We start from the raw sequence: 6,802 nt of genomic DNA, 5'->3' as shown, positions 1-6,802 counted from the left end.
ATAAATTTGGCCCTTGCAGGTTGGTAAAATCATCTGAACTGACACCAGTTGACTCCTCTCAGTACCTGGACCCTTGTGCTGCTGAGAGCAGAGGTGGGCTCTCGCTGTGGCACCTTGGCACAGCACCACGCCAGAAAGTACCCAGGGCTGTATGAGAAACTAAATTGTGTTTTTGCAGTAGAGAATTACTTTTCTGTATTCCAAGGTAGTTGTGTAGTCATAATAAGGAGAAATGCCTAGTAGATAAGTGGACAGTAGAAGGCCTCACTGTTCCAAAATAAGGTGGAAGACTGAGAAAAACAGGATGAGCGGTGTGAGAACAGTAAAACAAAGATCCCAGGTTCTCAAAACATAAGAAAGGGAAAAAAAAAGGGAAAAAGGAGAAATTAAAGAGTTGAAAAAAAAAAGAAAAATCGTACATATATGGTATAGAGGAGCGTCGAGTAGCTTGTGAACCTGTAGTACTCAGCCAATGAGGAAACAGGGGAGGTGATCAGGCCTCGGGTAATAGGGAATAAAAGGTTATGATTAGTTTACTAAAATGAGCTCCTGATTGACAGGATGCCCGCCATTGCAATCGCGAGTAAAATAGCTTCACAGAAGAGCCTGTCTGAAGAAAATTATTTGAGATTTTTCTCACAATTTGGGGGCTTGTCCGGGGTCTTGTCGCCTGCCGAAGATTTCTTGCCACCACAGACAGGAAGGTGCACCCCACTGATTTCAGCGGTCCCGTCGGGGGTGGCGGGTTGTCTCGGTACGGCCGGCAAAGGACCGAGACTGTTAATCTGAAGACAGGCTCTGCGAAGCTCTGGGGAGAAGGGAGGCCAGCACTGACATACACAGACACAGCCCAGACATAGTTCAGCCCGGATCGGGAACAGGCACGGGGATTACTGCTGATAACCTGGACCGGGAAGCTGTGCACAGACCGAGGTAAGGGAAACTTTCCCATATCTTGCCTCGGATTGGGTTCGGGGAGACTCTTGTGTGGAGTGTGAATAAGACGCACTTTCAGTGCGAAGCGAGTGTGGAGTCCCAATCCACGAGGTTCTGTAGTTCCGCGAGGGGACGAACGAGGTCCCCTTGGCTGGAGAGGGACGAAGAGAAAGAGAGACGAGCGAAAGAGAGTCTCGGGGGTTTGGGCCCTTAGGTGTACGGTACCCCGAGCACGGTGAAGTGAGGTGCTCGGCAGTACACCCCACCTCTGTCCTAATCCTAGGTGAAGGCGTGTGGTACCCTGTGGGTGGTAAAGTCCACAGCAGCATGTCCGGAAGAGATGGGGATTAAGGGTTCCAAGAGTCAGCAGGGTGGGGGTGGAGACCCCGGGATTGTGCCTAAAGATAGCCCTTTGGAGAGAATGATAAGGATTTGGAAAAACAACGCAAAAACTAGGGAAAAAGATTAAAAAATATATAATTAAAAAATGGTTTGATATTGTGTAATTGTCTGGCCTAAAAAGCCAATAAAAGGAACTTCAGTATTTTGGCCAAAATACGGGTCTGATGAAAATTCAGGCTTGAAATTTATATGTAAACAATAAGGTTCCGTTTTCGGAGGAGGAATCAAGTTATGCTCCCTATAATCCTAATATTGCACCGGAGGCAGTGGCAGGTGCTCCAGGAGGGGGACAGGGACTGCAATTGATGCTGTCCCTGGAGAAGTCACGCCGGGGAGCGCGGAGTGGCAGGAGCGGAGGTGGGGGAAAGGTCCCGATGGGACCTTGGGGCCGTGCAGGGCCGACGCGGGGCCGGTGCCACTTCCCCCTTACCAACAGAGAGGTTAGGAGTTTTAAGAAGGAAATGAAGTCTTTAATTGAGGGCCTAGCAGAGCAGTCAAATCCGTTTCTAAGGCCTAATTTGTATTCCTGGGGGGGAAACGTCAATCTTGAGTATGTTATTCCCTGGAGAAGAATGTTTAGGAGGGGAATGATTTGCCAGGCAGCTATGCAAGAATGGGAAAGAACTAACACCCCTCCCCGGACCGAGAGTAATTCCGATGGAGCAGAAATATCTGCTTATCTAACTGCTATAATAACAACCCACAACATAGAAATCATATGAGAGACTCGGGGCCAGAATGAGAAAATGCTCGGGGATGAATCCTGAGGACCCGGTAGCCCAAGGGCTCTTGAAAGTTCATTTTGTGATTAAAGCCAGGCCCGATATGCAGAAAAAGCTCCAGAAGGTGGGAGGATGGAGTGAACAGTGTGGGTAGTATGAAGGTGTATGCCAGGAGGGGAGATGAGAAGGAAAAGCAGAGAGCAAAACAAATGGTATTCACAGTGTACTGGGTAGTGAGGCAGAGGAGGAGATAGAGGGCCCAGGATGGAAAGGAGAGGAAGAGAGACAAAGGAATGGCAGGCAAGGAAAGCTACCTGTGTTGCAGCCTAAATCCTAGCAGGGACAGGCTTTGAGAAGATGTTTTAAGTGTGGCCAGGCCGGCCACTTCAAATAGGAGTATCTGGAGTGGAAGAAGGAGGAGAGATTGTTGTTATAAATTCAGAATAGGGGAGTCGGGGCTTCTCAGAAAGCTAGTTCCCTGATAAATGAAAAAGTGTACCTCAAGGGATCCTCAAGTGTACCTCAATGGGGATCACACTGCAATTATCGTTGCAGGTAAAACAGACTTAGCATAGCAATATTAATAAAATTTATTACCTATCGCTGACGGGCTGGAGTAGTGAGAAACAAAGAAACAAGCTGGGGACACCTTCCCCCATCCACTCTCTTCCACCTCTTCCCTGCCCTGAGTGGCGTGGGGGGGGCTGGGAGTGGGGGCTGCTGTCAGTCTGTGGTGCTTCATTTCCCTGGCTCCTTCACGGTCACTCTCCCCTCTATTCTGGTGTGGGGTCCCTCTCGTGGGGTGCTGACCTTCCTGGTCTGTTCCTGAATGGGCTGCAGCGTGGAGATCTGCTCCTCTGCGGTACACCATGGGCTGCGGGGGGGTCTGCCTTCCCCACCAGGGGCCTCTCTGTGGGCCGCGGGGGGACTTCGGCTCCGGCACCTGGAGCACCTCTTCACTGCACTCCCCCTCCTCTGCACTGACCTTGGTGTCTGCAGGGAGGTTTCTCACTCCTCACTCTCCCAGCTGCTGTTGTGCAGCAGTTTTTTTTCCCTTTTCTTGGATGTGCTGTCATAGAGATTTAAACTGCATTGCTCATGGCTTGGCTCTGGGCAGCAGTGGGCCCCTTTGGAGCTGGCTGAAACTGGCCCTTATTTAACTAACATGGGGCAGCTGCTGGATTCTTCTCACAGGGGCTACCACTGCAGCCCCCCTGCTACCAGAACCTTGCCATGTGAACCCAATACACTGAGGCAGCTAGGTCATTACTGGTCTGTAAAGTATCAAGGCTTAAATTAACTAATGAAACCCTAAATGTGATGGGGGTAGAAGGCGCTGGGATAACAGTGCCACCTTTGGGGGGGATACCAAGCTAAGACTAGGGGATAGAATGATCACTGGGCAATTATTGTATGCACCCGAGGCAGGGACTAACTTGTTGTGAAAGGATTTGATGATGAAATTGGGCATTCAAATAGTAAATTGTTAGGCTGGAATAACGATGTTATTAATGGGGTGCTCTCAGACCCTGAGAGCAAAGATATATTTGCCTTTGAGTGGAAAGACTCTGAAATGGGGCGGAAGCAGCAATACAGATGGACAATTTTACCTCAGGGGTTCACAGGGCCACCAATTTATTTGGGCAAGTTCTAGAACAAATTTTGGAGCAATTCCAACCTCCAAAGGAGGTGTTACTGTTACAATATGTGGAGGATCTTTTATTGTCAGGACAGGAGAAAACAGTTGTGAAGGAAGCCACTAACAAGCTATTCTACTTTCTGGGAAAACAGGGCTTGAAAATAATTTGGGAAAATAAATTACAATATGTAGAAAGAGAAGTCGAGTATTTAGGGCATCTAGTGTCTGAGGGGGAATGAAGAATAAATCCAGAGAGGATTCAGGGAATTGTTGAGCTACCCCTACCCAAAACTAAAAAGAACTAAAAAGTTTTAAGAGAGAGAGTCTTTTAAGGAATGAGGAGTCACGAAGTCCGAAGGAAAACAGATACTCCCTGATGGGAGAGAAATGCTGAATAAAGTACTAATGAGGCAAATATTAACTGTTTTACATCAAGAGGGTCATTGGGGAATTCAAGCAACGTGTGACGCTGTGCTATGGAAATATGTATGTGTAGGAATAGATATACTCTGGCTGAACAAGTACGCAGGAGTCGTGTAGTATGTCAAAAGGTAAATAGGAAAATTATCCGCGGTCAGCCCAAAGGGGGGCGAGAACCAGGAATTCAACGCTTCCAAAATGCACGGGTAGATTTTACAGAACTCCTTAGAGTAGGTAGATTTAAATACTTATTAGTCTTGGTCGATCATTTGTCAGGGTGGGTGGAAGCTTTCCCTTCAGTATCTGCTACTGCGAACATAGTAACTAAAGTAATTCTAGAACAAATAACTCCCAGGTATGGAATTGTTGAAAATATTGACTCTGATCAAGGAAATCACTTTATGTCAGAAATATTGCAAGGGCTAATGTGGACTCTAGGAATTAAGTGGAAATTTCACACTCCTTGGCATCCTTCCTCCTCTGGAAGGGTGGAGAGGATCAGACAGTAAGGAAGCAATTGACTAAGTTCTGGAAACTCAGCTTCCCCAAACGAAGTGCTTACCTTTGGCACTTCTCCGAATTCAAACTGCACCAAGAAAAGATGTGGGAGTTTCACCATATGAAATATTATTTGGATTACTGTACATGGACAAAGGGAATGGATTACCTCAATTTGAGACAAAAGACGCTTTTCTTAAGAACCATATACTCGGGCTGTCATCCTCTTTGTCATCTCTCAGGAGCCATGGACTCTTAGCTCAAACCCCATCCTTGGAAGCCCTGATCCATCCATTCCGAGCAGGAGACTGGGATCTGATGCGAACATGGAGAGAACTGAAACTGCAACCTGAGTGGGACGGACTGTTCCAAGTGCTCCCGACTACTGAGACGACAGGAAGAACGGCTGAGAAAGGGTGGACTCATACCTGGGTAAAAGCATCAGTTAACCCTGATACCTGAGAGACTGCATTAACAAAGACTTTTAAGGTTAAAACTGTTAAAACTATCTATTTTAAACCTTTAACTTCTCCTTAGAAGAATTCTTAATGAATTAATGAGTAAAAGGGATTGAATTACACAGAACTGGAGTGTTTCCAGGGAACACTCTCTGGAAGTGGGAGAAAGGAGGGTATTTAATCCCCACCAGAAGAATCCTTATCAGTTTGTGATTTTTATTGCTTTTCTTCATTATTATTTCTTAATTATTGTAGGGGTGTATATACACATAGAAATGGTGTATTTTAAGTTTCTCTTAGTAATACCTATTCTCAATGGATTAGTGATAGGATGGAGGGAAAAATCAGCATTTCCAATTAATCCAGAACATCTCTGGAGTTCTATCTCGAAATAATTGTTGGATTTGCACCCAGATGCCTAGAAAGACTGAAAAGGCCTTGTCCCTGATTGCTATTTCCAGCAGCATCTGTGTCTGGATTCTCTAGATTTCTAAAAAGGACAGATCATACTCAGTCCCGGGAAGGAATAGATTTTGAAGTTGAGCTCCCTACACATAGTCCTGGCTACAATATACTGTGTTATCAAAGGTGCCTTTTAAACAACATTGATAGAAAGCTCAGGGGGCAAAGGTACTGACCCTGGGTGTGGAAATATCCATGAAGTAGGGAATAATCCATACTGTACTGAATATGGTAGCTACGGGAATGCTAATATAAATAATGCACACCAGATACAACATGAGAATCCTGTAACCAGTTGGCCTGTCCTGAATGGCAAGGGGTGGTACTGGCTATGTGGCAATAAAGCCAGGAAGGTGTTGCCCCTAGGATGGAAGGGAGCTTGCACCCTAGAGGCAGTAATTCCAAATGTAACTATTATTGAAGACCCACAAAGCCGAAGCCCCTTGAGACCACACGCAGCATTAAGCGGACTCCAGATAATCCTCTAGTAAAATTCTCTAGCATTTCACAGTTTTACAAGGTGGTTTTTACCTTGGTTAAGGGTGAGTGAATTAGAAAAAGCTATTGTAAATATCTCAAAATACAAAAATATTGTAAATATATTGAAGATCTAGAAAATAATTTAGATAAGTTTGCAAAAATAGTACTCTAGAATCGAATAGTATTAGATTTATTAATAACCTCATAAGGAGGAGCATGCACTGTAATTAATACTACTTGCTGTATATGTGTAAATCACATGGGATGAATTTGACTGATCTCAAAAATATTTGGAAAAAAAATAAAAAACACAACAAGATCCTACATAGAGTAGCTCAAGATGACACTTCCTGGGGATTTAGAAACATTTGGGAGAAACTAATTTCCTAATTACCTGAATAGAATTGGCTCAAACAACTATTCGTTGGTATCGTAAAAATAATGGCATTGTATATCTATCATCCCCCGTGACATCCGAAGAAGAATATTGCACCTTAATGTTGGAAAAACTCAAGAGTACGGTATGTGAAGAGGTGCAAAAACAACAATAGGAGTAAGAAAAGAAGAGGGGGGAATTGTGAGAAACTAAGTTGATGTTTTGCAGTAGAGAACTAATTTTCTGTATTCCAAGGTAGTTGTGTAGTCATAAGGAGAAATGCTAAGTAGATAAGTGGACAGTAGAAGGCCTCACTGTTCCAAAATAAGGTAGAAGCTTGAGAAAAACAGGATGAGCGGTGTGAGAACAGTAAAACAAAGATCACAAGTTCTCAAAACATAAGAAAGGA

This window comes from Anser anser (assembly GCF_964211835.1).
Source record: "Anser anser genome assembly, chromosome: W".
Classification (NCBI taxonomy): Eukaryota; Metazoa; Chordata; class Aves; order Anseriformes; family Anatidae; genus Anser; species Anser anser.
This window is presented reverse-complemented; position numbering follows the sequence as displayed.